We start from the raw sequence: 22,795 nt of genomic DNA on the forward strand, positions 1-22,795 counted from the left end.
AAGGTTAAAATGAGATAAAATTCATAAAGAATTCTGTAAACTCAAAAAGCTAATCATGTACTACTAAGTATTATTTCTTATGAATTCTTATGATTATTTTAGGGGTTAGATAGCAGAGAGGCCAGATTAAAACTAAGGCCTTTTGACTCATGTCCAGATCATTATGAATAAAACACTTTACAAGTTTTAAAATGTTATGGAACGAGGTGCTATTCTCTTAATTCCCTTCGGTGGTATCCAGAGTTTGTTCAAAAGCAATCACTTCCAGGGCAGCTAGGTGGCACAGTAGATAGAGCACTGACCCTGGAGTCAGAAGGATTTGAATTCAAAATCTGAACTCAGACACTTTAAAAAAATTACCTATCTGTGTGACCTTGGACAAGTCACTTAACCCCATTGCCTTGCAGAAACCAGGAAAAAAAAAGCAATCACTTCCAAAAATTATCCTAAAATATTTTCACCTGGAAATGATGGAGTGAGATCCCTTAATTTGATAAATTTTGATGTTATATCAAATAATTTGTTAAAACAATAATTCTAAAGGTCATGGAGGCCAAGGCAAGGAAATTCTAATTAAATCTTAATAATAAGCATTGTCACTGTGCTAAAAATGGAAGTGATATTTTAATATTATATCTGTAGCCTTCCATTCTTAATTATGAAAAAATGGTTCCAATATGTGCAACTGATTTTTTCAACAAAAAGAGAATGACTCTTGGTGGGATTTCCATTGTTGGAAGACTGATGCGGAGGCTGCAGAAAACTTCATATTTGTCACACCAGAAGAAAAGTTGATATGTTATAGAGCCACTTAAATAACAGGAAATCTTTTGGCATAAGATCTATGATCCTATGGATCCCAATATCCCCAAACTCTCTGCATGTCTCCAATTCTATGATTCCCACAGGGAGCAGAGTTGTCATACACAAAGGAAATGGTCTTCAGTTTACAAAGAAAGAAATTAAATCATCGATATAAGATCACTCTTTTGAAATGTCATTCTAGAATACTAAATGTCAAATTCTTCTAAGTCATTCATTTAAAATTCAGTAATGTGAATTCTAATCTTCGTCGAACTCCTAACCTCTGACAAGCCCTTTAACCTTTGTGGCCCTGTGGTTTACTTTTGCTGAATTAGGAACAAGAATACCTGATACCAAACCTCATAAGGATCCTGGAAAGCCAGGAACAGACAAAAGGGCACTTTCAAAACTTTAAAGGACATGTATCTAACAGAAACAAAAATCAATTTCTAGGATAACAATAGGGTCAGGTAGAAAATGAAGTCTACAACACTTTATAATTGAGAAGTTAAATCCAAACAGGCCTCTTCAACAAACATGTTATGAATTTTGAGGCCAATGTGTCTCCAATTACAGATCAGTAGTACAAAATAATTGAAAATATCCCTAGGGAAGAAACATCTTATAGTTTCATCTCCCCATTCTTGACTTTATTTAAAACATTATTCAAGGTTCTGATATCCAGAAAATGAAGTGTGATGGAAGAAAGTCAGAATGGAAAAGGACCTCAAGGGCTATCTATCCATCAGCAGGCATTCATTATTTACCCTGCACTTTGTGAACCATGCCTTATAGCCAAATCACTCTAGTTCTCATTGATTGACCCAAGCCTCACTTGATCTTTGGATTCTGATGGCTCAGAGTGAGTATAAATAGCAGTTGCTTTTGTTTTGTCCAGAAACTCTGAGGATCTTCCCTCTTAGATTGATTTCATTTTTTTTTTGGATGAGGTAAAAGAGGCCAATTATTGTGTCATTTTTATCTAACCTTAATCACTGAATGTACCTTGCTTCTCACAAACTGAGTCTGGGAAAGATCTTAGCTTAAAAAGGTCAAGACCGCTGACTGAATTTGAGTCCATCTCTGGTCATCCTGACCTATGTCTTGCCACTAGACCCAGATGGCTTCAGAGAACAGAGAGACTGGTGACTTCCCTCAGCCACCCCTCAAGGAAATCCAAATTCAAATGCAAGTCATGACATTTTCTTAATGTCATGGTCCTTTTTTGAGAACAAAGAACAAACAACAATCACCATGCACCAGTTACCATTTTCGACCATGGAGATAAAAAGAACCAAAATATTCTTATCCTCAAGAAATTTAAGGGAATCACTTCAACAGCAGATCCAGTGATTAGAAAACCAGCCTTCCCTTGAAGACATCCCACAATACTTGGCCAGAAGGTTAAAACCTTAGAACAGAATTCTTCATCTTTCTTCATTAAAAGTGACAGTAGGGATTTAGGGAATCTCATCCCCACTTCCAGATGAATTTTTTCTCAAGGCAATGGGGATGTTAAGTGACGTGCGCAAGGTCACATAGCTAGATAATCACTAAGTGTATGAGGCTGGATTTAGCCTCAGGTCCTCCGGACTCCAGGGTTGGTGCTCTGTCTACTGTACCACCTAGCTACCCCTGATGAAATCTTTAACAATAATTTTCGGAAGTGGTTGATTTTGACCAAACTCTGGATAATGCCAAAGGGAATCAAGAGAAAAGCATCTTGGTTCCTACCATCTTAAAACTTGCCAAATGTTTTCCTCACAATAATGTAGATGTGGTTTAGAGTCCCAAGAGTCTAAAGTCTGTCTGCTGTCTGCCATCTTTGAGACTGTAAAATAACAATAAGAACTAAAAACGATAACTAGAATTGGGGTTTACAAGCAGAAGCTTACAAGTTTTGTGTCATTTTACACCTACAGAAACGTCAGGGGCAGAGTCAAGATGGCAGTGCAAAGCTAAGCCGCTCCTAGAGCCTTTCTCTACCAAAGATAAATGAAGTCTCTACTCTGCCATTCATACTACACCTCCTACCAAAAACAAGAGAAGATTCAAAGAAGTTTTCAATTGTAGACATCATGGAAGATCTTCAGTGAAGGTCTGTCTCTTTGGGGAAAAAGGGAAAATAAAGTCCCGGAGGTATGAGAGTGGGAAAAGTCAGCGGGAGGCTCTTAGGCACAGTGCAACCTAGGTCCCAACAGCTTAACAACAGCAGAGGTCTCAGCAGCTAGATAGCAAACCAGAAGGGAGGATTCCAACCCCAAATAAAGTCTGAACCCTGAAAACAACGGGGCAAAAGACAGGACTGGGTTGGGAACAAACTACTGTTAAGTCAGAACCTGGACATAAGGGAGGGGAAACAAGCCTCTCCAGACGCAAGGCCTGGACTGCATAAGCAACATCTTGGCCAACAATGAACCAGGGATCAGACCCCAGTCCCAGCAAAAAAAAAAAAAAGCTTGGATCTACATTCCCTATACCCCAGGAGTAGAACTAAAACAGCAAAGAAGAATGAAAAGCTAAAAGAGCATTCACTATAGAAAACTACTTTGCAGACAAAGATGACAACAATGTCACTGCTGAAGAAGAAATCACTCACAGGGGAAGTATCCAAGCAGTCTATAAATTGGACTCAAACTCAAAAGCTCATCAAAGAGCTTTTAAAAGAATTTAAAACCCAAAGAAGAGAAGAAGAAGAAAAATGGAAAAAAGCAATGAAAGTCATGCAGCTAAAGTATGAAAAAATCGATCAAAGAAATCAACTCCATTAAAAGTAAAAATAACCAACTGGAAAAAGGAAAAACAGAAGCTAAGTGAAGAAAATAAAACCCTAAAAAATAGACTTGAACAAATAGAAACCAGTGAATCTATGAGACTACAAGATTCCATCAAACAAAATTAAAAGGCTGAAAAAAATTGAAGAAAATGTGAAGTACCTTTTTAGGGAAAACAAATGACCTGGAAAATAGATCCAGGAGAGACAATGTATGAATCATTTTACATTTACAACAACCTTGGTGCCATTATTATCCCTAATTTACAGATGAGAAAACTGAGATAGGTTAAAAAGACTTGCTCAGAGTCACTTAACTAGCAAGTATCTGAGACCAAATTAAATATTTGTTATTTCTGATTCTGGTCCACTGATCTATATATTATGAAACCCATCTTCTTAGTTACTTAATTCTCTAGGCCTCAGTTTCCTCATCTGTAAAATGGAAGGACTAGAGTAGAACAGTAGTGTCAAACTCAGAACCAATCTAATACCTGTAAGCCACATTTTGACTTAGAAATCAAAAATTAATATTGATAGTATTTATTGTATTTTTATTTATTTTACTAAACAATTTCTAGTTATATTTTAATTTAGTTTGGGGTCAATTCAACTCTGAATCTATCATCTCATGATCTCTTTAAACTCTAATTCACTGATATTATAATGTTACATAGTATGAACAATCCAGTGAAGTAAGTGATGCAAAGTTGGGCACCACTATTTGAAAGATGATGATATTTACAATGTGGTGGTGATGATGCCATGGCCTGTAAATAGCAGTTTAATGTTGGCAGAGTTCTTGACAAAAAACATCTCATCGGGGCCTTTTATCACCTTGTGGGTGTCATATATGATAGGTATTACTACCACTCCCCCTTTACAGATGATGAAAACTGAGACTCAGAGCACCTCAATGACTTCCCAATGATCCCCAAACTATGTCAGAGCTTCAACTTGAACCCAGATCTCCTCATTTCAGTACTGCTTTGTGTTGCAGTTTCCCATTTTGAAACAAAAAAGGCTACTGATAAAATATTTTAATAGTTTGATGGAAATGGACATTATATAGATAGTACGTATATGTTATGAAATTTTAATAGATTACATTGGCAAGAAGCTGAAGATTCATGGCTACCCTCAGTAATGCTCATAGATCCAAGAACTACTAGCTAAATGTTGTCAAAGAGTAACAGATAGTGAGTAATGGGAGAGGGGCTGTGCTGTTAGAGAAGATCATTAGAAAATTTCTGGTACTGAGAGAATTCAGTTTGGCAGGAGAACAAATGTGAATGGGCAAAGATGGATGAGTTCTTGCTGATAATCACTTCATCATCCCTAACAGCTTCCACCTGGCAGGTGGTGCCTCTTATGGATTAGAACCAAAACAGGTGTTTGCAAGTAAAGCTTCCTTTTCCCATTCCATTCCTTTGGCTTGGAATTTGTGTAGGCTTCATACTTTCCCCTACTGTTTCTTAAAGAAGTATTTTAAGAAAACATTTCTAAAACAATAATCATCAACATAGGATCCGTCATGAAAAGAGCTCATAATTGCTGAAGATGACTCAATGCAACAAACATTTATATTTCCCAGACTGTTGTCCCAATCATGTCAGAAGGTACAAGTGTTGCTTCCAAAAAAAAAATAATTAGACACATTCAAGATGAAGGGAATGCGGTTGGCGAGTTTGAACACTGAAGGATGTTCAAGGTGACTATATTGCACTTCCAGAAAAAGTTCTTTTTCGTTCTTTCTTCCTTCCTTTCTTTGTAGCACCAATGAGATCATCTGTTTTATGGACAATGTACCAACACCATTAAAAATTTAATCAGATTTTTATCTGGGAGTTGGCAAAAATCAATAACTGCAGCAAAATGGATTTGTACATTTTGGGGCCAGAGAAGATATCCCCTTGCCAGAATGTCTGTTGTTTGGGCTGATGTACAGTTTGATGGACAACCTATAGAGTGTATGCAGCAGTCTATCTGAAAGAAACAAAGGAAGAGGAGGTAGGAAGGGAGAGCAGAGAGAAGAGACAGAGAGGGAAAGAGAATAAGGAGGTAGGAAGAATTACAGAGAAAAACAGAGAGGAGAGAGAGAGAGAGAGAGAGAGAGAGAGAGAGAGAGAGAGTGAGTGAGTGTAGGGGAGGGGAGTTAAACACTTTGTTTTTAAGTTTTTCTATATGTCAAGGAGATACTTATAGAATCCCAGCCTCCAGCACTGAATAATAGAGAATGAAAATGAACGACACAGCAGGGGGAAGCCAGCTCACTTTTTCACATCCATTTTAATACCAAAGCATTTATTAGACAATATAATGTGCAGAACACTATGTTGTGTATGAAAAAATATAAAGAAAACAACAAAGAGCTGCCCCTGCCCTCAAGGAATTTCATTCCACTGGGGAAACAATACATTGAAAAGAGAAGTATATACCATTCAACTCAACAGGCATGCGCCAACTTCGGAGATACCGGAACCTCTACTGCTAGGTCCTGGTATTAAAAAGATTAAAAAAAAAACCAGCAGCACCTGCTCTCAAGTAACTTACAATCTACTGAGGGAAAATAAATGTGTAAAAGAGAAATGAAGTTCGATTTGTCTATAGAACAGCACAGCCAAAGAAATCTTTCCTTCTTGACTTCCTCCCTCAAACCCTATCCTGATCAATGCCATCCACTCTCAAATGCTCACCCAACTTGAATGAGATATTCATTCTATCTTATTCTTTCTAATGAGACACAGAAATACCTGGTCTTGCCATCCATCCCATGACTACTTCCTAAGATCTTTCAGGTTTACCACCATATTTGCCTTAATTTCCTACTTATTCCCCTCTATGTTTTCATCTGACATTCATGTAAGTTAAGGATACTTGGAACTTGCCATCTTCCCCACAGTTAAATTCTCTTTTAGGTGGTGCTTCCCCCAATTAATATTTGAGCTCCCTGAGAACAACGATTACTTGACGTTTTCAATTTGTATGCTTTAAATCCTGAATGCTTAGCTCAAAGATTATTACATAAGTTCTTAATGGATCTTTTTTTAAAATTCATAAAGGAAACACAAAATAGATTTGCACAACAATCTCTGGGGTGGCTGCTGACAATTGGGGGATCAGGAAAGGTCTCTCCAAGGCCATGGTTCTTGATCTGAGCTTTGAGGGACAGAGGGATCCAATGAGGTCCAAGTGATTTGGGTATGAGACAGAATGGGAGAATTTCAGAAAAGGGAAAGAGTTTTTGGGAAACAACAGAAGGTTAAAGGTATGAAGGGGAGAGTGGGGTTCAATACAAATTATTGGTCAAATTATCTTTATTGACTCAATGATAATCCACTAATATCAAGTCAATTGCTTTGCTTTCATCTCTTCTTCCAATCCTGACTGCTTATGTTTCCTTCTCTTGCTAGAACAAGAGTGTAACCAATGTGCTATGATCTATATAGCAATAAACAGCAAAGGAGCACCATTGCAATCATCTTAAAACTAATCAATACTTGGAAATGATGTGGGCTTGCTGCAAAAATCTGAAATTGTTTTACAATTGGATTTTTTCCACAACTCCATCATTTTTTATTCATTATATTTTTAGTCAAGAGAAGGAATTTGACCTGCATGTGTTAAGAGGAAAGAAAATCATTGAAGTGACATCAAATTAGGCACCATTATCTTTTCCTGAATGAAAATGCTGCCCAGCATTTAAACAGTCAGGGCAACTGTATTCATCAGCAACAGCTCCTTTTGGAGGCCGCTTTTAAGGATTGTAAAAACATTTTTCAACATATCAATTCAAGACTCAAGGGAATAAATTGATGATGTTGACCATCACCCTCTTCTGAAAGCAGAGGTTTTACTGAAGATGAAACTAAAAAACTACAGCCTTGTTGCTTTCGTATTTGGCCACAATAAAACGTATACTCTTAGACCTATCAGACATCAGAAATGTCTTCATTCATTTAAAAAATAAAAAATTACTCCTTTGTCATCTGGTCAATCAATCTACTATCTCATGTATAAAAATATTATTCTGTCTTCTAGAAGTGTCCATACAAAGTGTACTATGCAGTGATGGAATACCTTGAAATAATAACTATCCTGACTCCATTTCTTTGTAAGAGAGGGAAAATGTGATCACTACCACCCCCAATGCTATTTGTCTCAGTTTACGAAATCATGAGATTTAGTAACAGTTGATGGAGTTTTGCTGTGGTTTCAAGACATTCAAAATGTGGTCTTGTCTTTAATAGTCATTCACAAGTATTTTGAGTAGATAGGAAGACTGGTCCAATCTCTCATGGATATCAAAAGATTGAGCTGCTAATTCTGAAGGCATATTTGGAATCCAGAAATGGAGGGGAAAAACAGGTTCCTGAGAGACTGTTGTTCATCAAACACATGAAGAGGGTTTCTTTCTTGTATGGCATCTCGATGAAACTAGCTCAGAGGTAGAAAGTTCATCCAAAAATTGGAGACTTTTGGTCAAGAGGATTCATGACACAATTGAGGACTCCCAACTACCACCTTCTATATAAAAGGGAAAAGAGAGAGAGTGGATTCCATCTCAATGAGGCTGTTGACCAGTGACTGATTGTGCTAGGATTTTTTGCTGACTGAAATTTTCTCAGATATATGCCCATGTCTATAAAGTTAATGGGAATAGTTTGTCCTGTGACAATCACGGGGGCATTTCTCTTTTAGTCCTTGCTGGTAAGATTCTTGCCAGAGTCTTTCTCAATAGGTTGATCCTTCACCTAGAAGATGGTCACCTTCCTAAGAGGCAGTGGGGCTTCAGAAGGGTCAGCAAACAGTGGATATGGTGTTTACTGTCAGGCTACTCCAGGAAAAAATGCCATGAGCCGCATAGAGGTCTACATGCAATGTTTAAAGATCTAAGATGTTTGAAACTGTTAGTCATGAGGGTTTATGGAAAATTATGTAGACATTTCTCCATTTGCCCAAACGATGCCATTTTCATGCAGTATTCTTGCCCAGGCTCTGGATAATGGACTCTCATACTTTCTCAATCACCCATGGAATGAACCAAGGTTGTGTCTTTGCTGCCATGTTTTTAACAGGATGTTTTCAGTCAGTGAGGACCAACACAGCATAAAGATCACTTGAGAAGGCTGCAAGCCAAAAACCAAAGCATTGGTGCATGATTCTCTGTTTACAAATGATTGTGGGCTCAATGCAGCCTCTGAAGCTGAGATGCATCAAAGTATGGCTAGATCCTCTGCTTCTTGTATTAACTTGGGCCTGGCAATGAGCACCAAGAGAACCCAGGTGCTCCATCAGCCAACACCACATCATTCATATGTGGAACCATCCATTATGGCAAATGGGGAAGTTTTGATGACTTGGATGACCAGGGAGGTCCACACTGATAATGAGGTTGATACATACACTGTCAGAGCTAGCTCAGTATTTAGGAGGCTCTGAAAAAAAAAGTGTGGAAGAGAAAATATATTAGACTATCTACCAAACTGAAGCTCTACAGAGCCGCTGTGCTGACCTCTTAGCTATATGCCTGTGAGACCATGTCAGGAAACTGAATTGCTTTCATTTAAATTGTCTTAGGAAGATTCTGAAGATCACCTGGCAGGAGAATATCCCAGACACTGAGGTCCTATCATGAATTAAATTGTCAGGTATTCAAACTTTACTGTAGAGGGTACAATTCTCATGGGCTGGGCTGGCCATGATGTTTGAATGTCAAAGGTATACTTGCCAAAGACTATTCTATGGAGAACTCACACAGGGCAAGGACTCACATGGCGGTCAAAAGACATGCTGCAAAGGACCCTCTCAAGGTGTTTCTTTAGAACTTTGGAAGTGATTATGTGACATGGAAGGCATTGGTACAGAATTGCCCAACCTGGCATGCCCTCATCAGAGAAGATGCCGAATTCAAGTAGCTCAAAAGAAACAAAATGGGCAAATTTAGTGAATTCACCTCAAATGTTCATATGAGCTATTTGTGGCTGACCTGCAGTAAAGCATTCTGAGCTCATATTGGTCTGCTCGGTCACAGTCAGACACATTCTAACTTGACTCTATCGTAGTGAAGTCATTTTGATCCTCTTTAAGAACAAAGGACAAAAAACCACCACCACCCTTTCAAGTAAAAACCTTCCATTATGCCTCTATATATTTCCAGGGTTATTTAAATTCCATCCCTTTATGCACTCTCCATTTCAGTCAAATTGGCTGCAGGTTTTTTTCCTCACAAATCACCTCTGTGTCCTGGTATCCTTTGATTCAAAACACAGCTTAGTTGCCATCTCTTACATCAACGTTTTCTTGTTCTGCCATTGTCAGGCTCTTGAAATTACTTTTTTTATTACTTTTATTTTGCACCCTCCTTATGATTGCTTATCCGTTTACATGTTACATTACCGCCAAGAGAACGAAGGCTCCTTTAGGCCAGGTGCAGTTTTCCATTTTGTCTTTTGCATCTTCAGCACCTGAGACAGAGCTTTACAACAGTAAATGATAATGTTTATTGATTGAAAATGATGGAAAGTGAAATAAGCATATAGCGTCTCAGCAATATTTAGCCAACTATGAGGACTGTATTAGATTGTTTCCTGGAGAAAGCCACATGAGGTCTGGAAGATGAATTTCCTTATCAGCACCCTACCATTGTCTAAAAAAGCCTGCCAGGTGTTACATGAACTCAAGCCTGGCTCTTGCATGCATATGATGATCAAACTACTTCGAAGAAATCAGAGTGCTCAGAAAGCAATGATCCAATTGTCTGGTCCTGAAATTTCAACTGCCATGGGTGCTGCTTTATCTGTACAAAGATGATACTGAATATGAAATCTTGAAGGATTTCTCACCCACTCTTTTTTTTTTTAGGTTTTTGCAAGGCAATGGGGTTAAGGGGCTTGCCCAAGGTCACACAGTTAGGTGATTATGAAGTCTCTGAGGCTGGATTGGAACTCAAGTGCTCCTGACTCCAGGGCCAGTGCTCCATCCACTGCGCCACCTAGCCACCCCTCACCCACTCTTAAAGTTGGGGGGAGTAGAACATTATCACTGAATTCACACTGAACTTGACAACTTGTGCTGGTCAAATGATTTTGTAGATTGAACTTGTTGGGGTAAGTCTGAAATGATCCCAATGAGTGGATGCCAAGTCACTGGATTTTCTAAGGTCATGATGACTTTGATATCAATTCAATTCAGTCCGACAAACGTTTATTAAATGTTAGGCTTAGGAGAAACAGAGACAAAAACCAAGAAGATTTTGCTGTTAAAATCCCCCATTCTACTAGGTACACCATGCAGACAAATAAATCCACAGCTACTCCCATCTCTTTCATGGTGCAGCACCAGTAACTAGGAGAAAGAGGAAAGGCTTCATGTAGAATGTGATACCTGGGCTGAACCCAATTGGAACCAGAAAGTCTGCGGCGGAGGGGGAGGGAAGAATGCATTTCAGGCATAGGAGCATTCTTTTGACAATGAGAAAGGGAAAAAAAAGATAAATGAAAGGACATTGAAAAGGACTGCCATCATTAAAAGAGAAGATATGACAATTGGGGGAAGGCCAAAGAGTACTATTTTCCTAAAATAAAATGCCTCTTGTAAGACTGTTTAGGAAGCTAAGTGACATAGGGGACAAAGTTCATTCAGGCTGCTAAGAGATGTCATAGTACATAGAGTACTGGGCTTGGAGTCAAAAGGACCTGATTTCAAATCCAGTCTCAAACCCTTACCTACCATGTGACCCTGGCCAAGTCACAAACTCTGTTTGTCTCAGTTTTCTCAGAAGTACAATGGGAATGATAATAGCAGTACCTACCTTGTAAGTTTATGGTGAGGATTAAATAAAATAAGCTATATAAAGCACTCTGCAAAGGTCAAAGTATTATCAAAATCCAAGTTAGAATATTTAAAATGATCGTCCCATGTGCCTACTGAGCCCCAATGCAGTTATTGAAAATGTTACCTAGAACATATCAAGAGCTGCTTAGTTTAAAAGAAATCTGAAAAGAAAATTGACAGAGTTTTGCCAACAGCTTTTCACAATCAATAACGTTTCGAGTCACACGACTGGGAAGACGCCTCGTCTCTTGGTCATGAGAAAAATGTACTTGATTCAGTAGAGCAACATTCAGCCTTACAGCCTCGCCTCTAACAAAGCGGGTCCCAGCAGATGTGAGCATCATCTGAGACTCAGTGAGAGATGTACTAAGAGAGGAAATGATAAAGTGGGAAGAGCACAGGAGGCAGAGATGCTGGGTTCAAATCTTACCCTTGCAGTTTTTATGACACTTACCAGTTGGGGGACTCTCAGATAATCTGCTTCCTCTCTACAGGCCTGTTTCTTCATCTGCAAATCCTCTCTATTTCTCTGTCTCCCCACCACCACCACCACCACCACCACCACCACCACCACCACCACCACCACATTTCTCTCTTTCCGTTTCATAGAATGGCTCTTTTACATAGAGAAAAGGAAAGGGACATATTATAAAATGAAGGTGATGTAAAAGCAAATAAAATGCAAACTTACAAAATAATTTTTTAATACTCCTAAAAAGGATACAAAGAATCTAGAATTTCATTTTCTCAGAAATTCCTCCCCTACCCCAATATATCACAATCAGTGGGGATCTATATCCCCAATAGCTATAGGAGGCAGGGGAAAGCGAAAAAATCATTTAGCCAACCCTAAACTGTTATATGAATATGATTACTAGGCAAGATCACACAGACCAAGGCAGGACCGGATCATAAGTCTTCCTCACTCCAAGGCCAACACTATGTCCCCCATACCCTACCTGACTCTGGCATAGCAGGAAATATTGGCAGAAAAAGGGGGAGTGGAGGGTAGCTTATGGCTAGCCTGGCCAAGGATGGGGAGAGGGGGAGGTGGCTGCAAGGCTGCAATGTAAAGATTCCTAGTGCAAGAAACCCAGTGTGTTACATAGATGCTGGTGAAAAGAGGAGGGGGAAAGGAATGGGATGAAAATCCCCCTCCCCCCAGCAGGATTTGCAGAAAAACACAAATTAGAATTACAAAGGCAGAAAGGGCAGCAATGGGCTACATAGCTCCACCCATCTGGCAGTGCCTGTGCCCTTTGGATCACTTGTCCATTTAAGGGTGTCTCCCCGGACAATATATTTTCCTGACAACTCAAGGCCCCCAGCCTTCTATTTTCCAAAAGCAAATGCATCCTGCTCTAAGAGGCAGAATGTCTATGACCAGCCAGGTTTATTTATGTCAGATTTTGCTAGAATGGTAAGTCCGGATGCTCTGAGTGTCTGCCAAAGCATAATTCACTAAGCAGTGTCAAGGTTAGACCTTGATGCCAATAAAGATTCATTAAGTATGAAATACAATATCAGCAGTGTCTTTGTAATGACCTGAGTACTAATTTTGGCTCAGAGTTCTTGAAGTTCCCAGTAAAATTAAAAGTAGCAAGGAGAGCCGATTGGCAGTTTCTAACTCAAATTCAACATGATAAAATTCAAGTGGGAGTCCTGGCATGCCACCCATATAGTGAGGCAAAGCTAAAATTACTTTTGAAATACCATCCAGAAGTTCCACATTATTTCTTCTGAAGCTTGACTGGTCCCTGGAGTTGGTCATGTCTCTCTCTTCATCTTTCCTTTTTTTTTTTTGGTTCACTTTCTATCCAGGAGATCACCCCAAGACCTGCTGTCCAGGAGGTGAAGGTGACTTCCTGGGGACAACACCAGGGACACACAAGTGCTGGCAGATCCTACCAGCTGGAATCTGAACGTGATCCTGGTGACAAATTACCCGTCACCCAGAAGGAGCAGCCCAGCTCAATGGAGGATGCTCTTCACCAGAAGGTTATGCACCAGGGGATGAACTATTTTCAGCCAAAGGAACTCACGAAGACCACAGTCCCAGAAGGAGGGGGCAGAACAGAAAAGGAAAGGAAGGGAAGGGAAGAAAGAGAAGGCAGGGACGAAGGACCAGCCTCAGAGTTTGATCACCATGGGCTCAATGTCTTCCTTTGCCACAGGCTGGCATCTGGGTAAATCTGGACATGTCAAGAAAAAGTTCAATGCCCTGAAGCTGTTGCCTAAACCAGAAAAATGTGGGCCGGGGGGCCAATTCACAACAGTTGAGGAAGTTCCACTTAGCAATATCCTAGGTCAGACCCCTCACTCACTCAAAATACGATGCTGAAAAACTAGCTGGTGCTTCCTCCAGCAAGCTCAAGCTCCTTTTTAGTTTGTTCTACAGTCTCTCATTTTCGAAAGACTGAGTTTATTATGTTTGGGTCTGCCTGTGCCTTCCTTGTCTTTCTACCTCTCTCTGTGCTTTTCTCTGTGTATGGGTGTCTGTCTTTTGCTTCTGCTTCTCTCTCTGTGTTCTGTGTTTTTGTGTCTGTCTGTCTCTCCACTCTTCTCAGTCTCAGTTTCCTCCTTATCTGCAAAATGATGGAATTAAATTAATGAGGGACCCCTAAGGTCCTTTGAACTCTGAAATCCATGATTTCATAACCATTCCAACTGATCTCACTCCCATATCTCCTATGCTTTCAAGGCAGAAGATATAATAATATCCATCCTCACAGACTTTATCCTTTTTGAACCTCAGTTGCCTTCTATGTAAAATGAGGGAAATTGGACTACATGGTCTCTAAGGTCCTTTCCAGGCCTAGATCTTAAATTCAAGATGTTGTGATCTTAAGCAGGATTGTATTAACATTTGAAGAGGTATACAACAATTTTTTAAAAAATCTTTAAAGCTGTAATTTTGAAATGACATTGGAAATTACAAAAAACCTTCAGGGAAGATCAGGAAAAAAATGTATTTGATATGTCATCATAATTAAACTAACCCTGATAGGTAAAGTGTGAGGCTGAGACAAGTTTCCCAAGTACAGCACACATACCAACTTAAGATAGAAGTGATGTTGAATGTGTTGCTAACTGGATGGAGTTCACCCAAGGCTGGAAACAATGAGAGTGGGGGGAAATTCCATTCATTCAATCTTCAATAAAATAAGCTAATGCACAGAAAAGGCTTCTTAAAACATTAAAGCATAGCTATATACAGAATGACCCTGACATAACAGTATTATATAATATTACTTATAAAGAAACTTCAACTAATTCCTTGCCTACTCTCTCCAAGGCACAATGAATGCAAAAATGCAAATGACCCAAGTCTTGCCTTAGAGGAGATTAGAATCAAATACAGTAGAGGAAGAAAGAGGAGTCTAAGATTAGGATCTGGGAGATGGGCTTTCTACATGGAGAAGTCTAGCATGTTTAAAACTTTATGAAACTTCTCCAATTGGATCTGTCCCATTCTCTTTCTCCTACCCCTAATTATTTCTAAAATGACAATAGAAGGGAACTGCCATGGGTCACACAAAGTCCCAAGATACAAACAAATCAAGCAGATTTCTCTTCACAGAGACACAGATTATCCCATCCAGTCACTAACTAGATAAGAAAAGTATTGGGGGAGGAGAAGTGGAGAGGAGTATTGGACATTCAGCATGCAGGTATATCTTCATGGCAGGGGGAGGAGGGAATTGAATCACTATGGAAACCAAAGTATTGAGCACCTTGAAAGCAAATCATGAATCAAGCACTTTCTGTATAGATTTATCAAAATAGTTTTTAAAAACAATTACAGACAAGTAGGTAGAGGTTTGCAGCTTAAAGTCAGAAAGACCTGGATTCGAATTCTGATTGATACTTACTACAGGAGTGGCCATGGTCAAGTCACAACCTCTGGGACAACTCCAAGGGACTTATCTACTATGTGATCAATGGGTTTCTATTTTCATCATAAAGAAAGTCAATGACTTACAGGTGGATAATCAAACCTCTGAACTTGGGGAGGGGGGGAGAATGTTCTAACACAAGCTCTGTAATCAGGAAATGAGATGGCCCAGAATTTAGTAGGAGGCTAGACTATATTTGGAAAATAACACTGAACCTTCAAAAAACCAAGCTGTTCCCTTGAACAAGATCTTGTTCAATTCAAAAAATTCTTTCATTGTCACTGTTTGGTTGAGAATCATTTCATTCTACAATCTTAAGAATCAAAAATTGTGGATAATCAAGTAAGGAGATACCTGGAGAGGTATGGTTAGGGAAGAGCATATTACTATTAATAATAGGCAAAAAGAAATAGAGAACATCCAGGAGACATGAAATTTGACCAAGAGAGTAAGAGGGAACAAGAGGAATGTAAGAGAAAGTAAGCCCTCATCATTTCTTACCAGGACTATTACCAGAGACTTTGAATTGGTATCCCTATTTCTGCTATTACCCTGTTTAAGAATCATTGGTAGCTCCCTATTTACAGAAAGGCAAAATATAAACCACCCAGCTTGGCAGTTGAAACCCTCCATGATATGGCTCCAGTCTACATCTGGAAGATAATTTCATATTATTTCTTCATTCCAAACAAAGTAGCAGACTCGGGATTCATCTTCAGACATTTTGGCTCAAATCAAATTGTTCCCACTTGACTACAAGATATTTAGAGTACTATATAAATAGAAGTTACTATTATATACTAAAGGTCTTATTTATACAGGAATTACATATGTATAATTTAATATTGCATATCTGTACATACACCATTTCTCCTCTCCTTTTATCAGACCACCAATTTCATTAGCCCATTCAAATGCTCCAAGTCCTGATTCCTTTTACACAGAGGTGCCTAATAGGTGATTATTAGGTGAGTGGATGGAAAACATAAACTTTTCTGTCTGCATCCACTGTACCACAGTAACTTGCCCACCACCTTTCCCTCAACCCTGCATTACAGATGAATTAAATTTATGGGTTAGCCTGGGAATTTAACAACCACAGATACCTTTACATCTCTGGGAAATTTTTTTTTTCTTTCCAAGTTCCAAAAAACTGACTTATAAATGATTTTTTTGGAACAAAAGCAATTCCTAAGCTCAAACATGGGGAAAAAATCTTGCCTAGTCCTTTGGAATTCAATAAAGTAGAATCTGACAAGGTCTTGTCTAAGGGTTCATTTTTCACATCATGAAAAAGACTGGGAATGAAAAATGATTATCCTGTTTGCGGAGTGCTTCAAGTTACCATATTTCATTTGATTTAATGCCATTCAAATCAAGTAAGTCTATAGACGCCACTATGCCAGGTTCCAGAGTTATGAGCAAGAATTCTGAAGCCTGGGGCAAATTCAATTGATTTGGGGAAGCAGATAATAATTAATAATGATGATAATAAACATTTACATAGAGCTTACTGTGTCATGGGTCTATGCTGAGCACTTTACAATTATTATTTCATTTGCTTCTCACAACAATCCTGGGAAGTAGGTCTATGATTATCCCCATTTTATAGATGAGAAAACTGAGTAAACAAGTTGTGACCTGCCCAGGGTCCCATAGTTCATAAGTGGATGAGGTCACATTTATACTCAAGGTCTTCTTAACCCCAAGTCCAGTGCTCTATCCAGTGAAACACTTAGAAGAGCAAAGAGAAGCAGGATTGGGGAAAACCCAGAGATTCAGCCTTTTCTTCAGACAGGGGAAGCAGCTCAGAGAAGGCAATGCAACCATAGGGGCCACGGTTTGGGGGAGGGCCACAAAGCCAGTAGAAGATTTTAAAAGAGTGGGAAAAGAGCAAAAACTGCCCATCCTTGGAAACTTGCAGTAAAGTCTCTCTTAGATCAGGGTACAATGCAAAAAAAAAAAATCAGAAATGGAGTTCTGATCAGACTTTGCCATTTCCTTTCTGTATGACCTTGGCCGACTCACCCCCCCCCACCTTTTCTGAGCATGAATGTCCTCATCTGTAAAATGAGGGGTTTTAAATCAAAGATATCGAAGGTCTCACATAACTCTAAGCCTATGATCTAATCTCATTGTGGCCATTAGGAATTTACACTGATTGAAAAAAAATTAACTGCCCATAAAATGGTCTGTTTAGCAGAGCATAGGTGGAAGTCTGCTTATGGTGGAAGTTAAGGGGAGATTTTAATTTGAATGTCTGATGCTCCTGTCAAGAGAGCAAAGGTCCTGGATTTAAAAGCCAGATGACCCAACATGCTCCTGATTAGTACCAGGCCTCAACACTCTTGGGATGGGGCTTGAACCTTATCTGTACAGCTTCCCAGAAAGAAAAGAAGACTTGTGAATTTCTGAATGCGTCTGGAAAAAGAAGGAAGCACCCCATAAAACAGAAAACAATGTGTCCCTATGTGACCACATTGAGACCGATTCAGGGTCCCAGCTCGTCCACTGTGCTTTGGTCCATTCAAGGACCCAGATGTCTTGACTCCCAGTCAACCGTGCTCTTGCCCTGATCTGTTTCTCTTACTGTTCTTTTTTTTAAATATCCAACAATGACAATTTATTTTCAGAACTTCATCATTTTTACCAAAAAAAAAAAGCAGGTATCAAAAACAGCAAAGAGTTTTCTGAAATTTTGTACCACTCTTACTGCTTTTACCCAGGACTTTCCCTTTCATCATTTTTTCCCTTGGTTTTCTTGTTTTGTATGAGAATTACAAATTGTCACATTATTTATTACTCCACCTAATGAGATCCGATTCCATCAGCAGGCAGAGGAGCCAAGGGTCTTCCCCATGCTGATAGTTTACTCATTTTTAACAACTAAAATATGATTGTATTACACATGTAACTCAATGTTGTATTATATCTAACTTTATATGTATTTTTTTATTTTATTTTTATTTAAGGCAATGGAGTTAAGTGACTTGCCCAAGGTCACACACCTAAGCAATTATTAAGTGTTTGAGGTCAGATTTGAACTTAGGTCATCCTGACTCCAGGGCCAGTGCCACCTAGCTGCCTCCCTGTATCTAACTTAAAAAAAAAAGAATTTTTTCCCTTATATGCATTCATGTGGATACCAATTGTTTTCTGAATTTTTCAATGCAAATGATCAGATTTCTTATACTACTGTATTATACATAGTAGTAGGGTGATAGATCTAGAGCCAAAAAGGACCACAGACATCATCTATTACAGCCTTATCATTTTGCAGATGAGGAAACTGGAACCAATAAGAGCAGTGCGTAGTGTGACAGACACAGTAAATGACAGAACCAGAGTTAGAGGCAAAGTTCTTTGACTTCCCTAATTCTGTGAGTATTGAAAAAGAAGGATGGGGGCAGCCTAGTCAATTGCCCCCCCACCAGGGAAAGAATGAGTCTGACCTGGTAGCCAATGGGAACACATCTCAATCAATCAAAAATGTTAGACTGGGGCAAATCTTTGAAAACCATTAGGTAACTGGAGTAAAATAATAGAGAGAAAAAAGGAAAATAACGGGAAAAGGGATAGGAAGGGATTTTTTTTTTTTACTGATCAATTGAGGGACCCATGCTAAGGGAAGATGTGTTACATAAAACCATGACTAGTTCAGAACTGAAGAGATTCAATCAAATAGCAAGACATAGGAGAAATCATTACATCACTTGGAGAGAAGGAAGAATGTTTTATCCTCTTCTCTTCTCTTACTATGCCTCTGGCTAGGGGACAACATCCAGAGAATTGTGACTTTTCATCATTCTACTAGCAGTGTCCTTGAAACAGAAGTGACCTCCTGAATTTTCTAGCTTCCTTCAAATTTCAGTTAAAGTTCTACTTTTTCTAAGAAGCTTCCTCAATCTTCCTTAATCTTAATGGCTTCCTTCTAAGATTACCTCATATCCTGTGCATCCTTTGCACATATTCATTGCATGCTGTCTCCCCCATCAGACTGTGAGTTCCTTGAGAACAGGGACTGAATTTTGCATTTCTTTGTATCCTTAATACTTATCATGATGCCAAGTATACAGTAAGAGCTTAATAAGTGCTCATTTTTGACTAGTGTCTATCTCCATGGGGAACTGAGAACAGATTTTGGGGGAAAAAAAAGATAAATTTAAGTCTCAACAGTGATCCCTTCAGAAAAGCAATACCATACCTAAGGGAAACTTCGTAAGTACTCCAGAAAGGAAAGAAAAGAACCACCAGTGGAGAGTTCCGAGCCACTGCTTTGTCATATTGTGATATGAAACTTGAGTGCACATTCCTTGGACATTGCACGTACTTTGTGGGAAAGTATGTTATGGACATCTGTGGGGATGGTATTGACCCAACTGTACTATCAGAGTCAATATCTATTTCTAAAAGCTAACAGTCTGGCTTATCAACTGATAAGCAACAGAAGCACAACAGTGGGGGCTCATATACTACAACATTAGAAAAAACTACTCCTCAAAACTCCTTAGCATTAATGCTAGAGCAAGGCAATTCAGAATAGCTGCACTCTTGTAATAAGATTTAACATGGACAGCATGAGTAGGAATAGTTGTTCCAGAGGATGAGCTACACAAATTGCTATACCAAAAGTGTATGTATAAGTTTTCACAGCTGGTGTGCTATGCCACAAACTTAACTTATCAGTTTTGTGTGTAAAAGAGATATTCTTATGATAGAAATAGCCACATTTGTAAGTATTCATTTTTCTAGTCCTGTTGCTAAAAAAGAGAAATAGAAGGGTAAGTAGTGTGTGTGGGGGGGGGGGGATATTATTAACTTTTCCAAAGAAAGGCAAATAATGTGGTGAGGGTCACAAAAAGTGAGTGACCTCAGACAAATCACTAGGCATTAAATACCTCTCATAAAATGAATTGCTTGGAGTCAATAATCTCTAAGATTCTTTCCACCTTTAAATCTACTTCCTAAGACCTCCAAGATGAAACAGATATTGTGTTCCTGTAAGGTGCTTGGAATTATCACTCTCAACACCAGAATGATGCTAATCATCTCACAATACAATTGTTTGAGACAAAACAGTGGGGAAGGTAACACCAGGAACTGAGACCCCAAAGCCCACAGAACATGCTAATTAAAATCTACTCCATCCTGCTCTGGCATGGTAATTAGTTCTGACTATTTCACTTTCTCATTAGGAATTTCTCATTAGGAGACATTCCTACAAGATCCTTCCTCACAGGGATTCTGAGGCAAATCATTCTTTCTGCCAGACCCAGCTGTCACTTGTTCCTAACCAATCAAAGGCTGCCCCAATGACTGCCTGGATGTTTATTTATTTTTCTAGAGTATTTCTCTTATTTCTCCCTTGTATCAGTTTTGCTCCTTTATTTTTTTGTCTGTTTAACTCTTCCTCATGCTCCATCCTTATCTCATTTCCTTTAAATTGTTCTCCTCTTCTTAATGATACAGAAGTCACTTTTGCCCAGGGAGCTTCCCACCCCACTTTACCCACTTTGTTCTATTCTCAGTCTTCCAGTTTAGGGCAACTCGGTGGAGCAGTGGATAGAGCACTTGACCTTAGAGTCAGGAGTATTTGAGTTCCAATCCAGTCCCAGATACTTGACACTAGCTGTGTGACCTTGGGCAAGTCACTTAGCCCTGATCACCTCTCATCCAGGGACATCTTCAGTTATCCTGAGCCATATCTGGCTAGATGGCTCTGGTGGAGAAAGTGAGGCTGGTAACTTAGCTCCTCCCCCCACTCAAATCCAGTTCATGTGCTAATCACAGCATCACCTCCCTGATGTCAGTCTTGTCTGAGAACAAAGGACAAACGTCATCATCTTCCAATTGAGCATCCATCCTCAGACTCAGCAGCCAGAGCTCTGAGAATTTGGTCTCCTAAGCTCCTAGATCTCTCCATTCCATGATGCTCCAATGGAAAGAGGTCCTATCCCTCCTCATTCTTTTTCTTTTTTTTTCAAGGTTTTTGCAAGGCAAATGGGGTTAAGTGGCTTGTCCAAAGCCACACAGCTAGGTAATAATTAAGTGTTTTAAGATAGGATTTGAACTCAGGTACTCCTGACTCCAGGGCTGGTGCTCTATCCACTTCACCACCTAGCCACCCCTTCATTCTTTTTTTTTAATATACTGTACTGCATCCTCTGAAATTCCGCTCCTCCTTACCACATTTATTTATTATTTTTCAACTGTGATTAATATATTTTTATAGTGCCCCCGAGCGAATCCTTATTATCAAGAGTTAAGCAAAGGGCAACTGCCAAAGTGACCACCTAAGAGCACCTGCACCATGTTGCACCATTAGCCTCACTCCAAGAAGGGAAAATAATATGCTTCATTATGTGTTTTCTGGAACCAAGGTTGATCCTGATCGCCATTTTTATTTTTTGTTTTGTTTTTTGTTTGCAAGGCAATGGGGTTAAGTGGCTTGCCCAAGGCCACACAGCTAGGTAACTATTAAGTGTCTGAAGCCAGATTTGAACTCAGGTACTCCTGACTCTAGGGCAGGTGCTCTATCCACTGAGCCACCTAGCCACCCCCCTGATTGCCATTTTTAAAACAAATTGTTTACCTCATGGGACCAATAGTTTTATGACCTGTCTGCTACCAGATTGAAAAAGGAAAGAAGATTAATAAAGGGGGCAGTAGGGAACAATAGAAACACTTCTAGATGTGGAATCAGAGGACATGGGTATAAATCCCAGGGTTTACCATTCGCTATCCATGCAATCACTTAACCTAACTCAAACTCATTTTCCTCATTTATAAAATAAGATGACCTCTGAAGTCCCTCCTAGCTCCAAATCTATGAGCCTATGAAATTAGATATGGGATTTGGGTCATTTCCTCAGTGGTGCTCTCCAGATGTGAATTCACGTGAACAGCTTCATTCATTCATTCATTCAATAAACATATTAGACATATAACACCTGTGCTATAGTCACAATGACAAAAACCTGTGATGAACTGAATTCATCATTGTCTCGAGAAGCTACAGTTGTGCACATGTCTAAAGGTCCACACCAGCAGTGGTGTTCTAATATGTAATAAATACAATGGCTGCCTATTGGCTCAAGGGACCTTACCTTTCCAAGTTTAGCCCAACCTAACCTCCCCAGCCTCAGTGCCCATCCACACCTTCACTTGTTCTGCGTCAGCCACACTGGTGGTCTTGCTCTTCTTCACCCGCAGCCCTCCAATTCCCTTCTCCATATCATTGAGCAGACCTACTGTGTACTCCCTCTTCACCACCATGTTTTAGAAACTACTGTATACTTCAAGGCTCAGTTCACATGCCGCTTAGTATATAAGCCTGTGTCTGCTCCCCCGAGTTCCCCCAAATTAACTTACAGCTACAGTAAATTTACACATATATATGTGTGGATATGTATATATGGTCACATGTATACATAGTTTTATATATAAGTATTTATGCATGGATACAGTAAATTTACACATATATATG

At 39.3% G+C, this 22,795-nt stretch overlaps 1 protein-coding gene across 1 annotated transcript in view; it reads right to left on the reverse strand.

Annotated features, from left to right (window-relative positions):
* CACNA2D3 (calcium voltage-gated channel auxiliary subunit alpha2delta 3) overlaps positions 1-22,795 on the reverse strand; it is an 804,577-nt gene that overhangs the window by 735,679 nt on the left and 46,103 nt on the right. The window lies entirely within an intron of this gene.

Source organism: Macrotis lagotis, chromosome 8, assembly GCF_037893015.1.
Source record: "Macrotis lagotis isolate mMagLag1 chromosome 8, bilby.v1.9.chrom.fasta, whole genome shotgun sequence".
NCBI classification, from domain to species: Eukaryota; Metazoa; Chordata; class Mammalia; order Peramelemorphia; family Peramelidae; genus Macrotis; species Macrotis lagotis.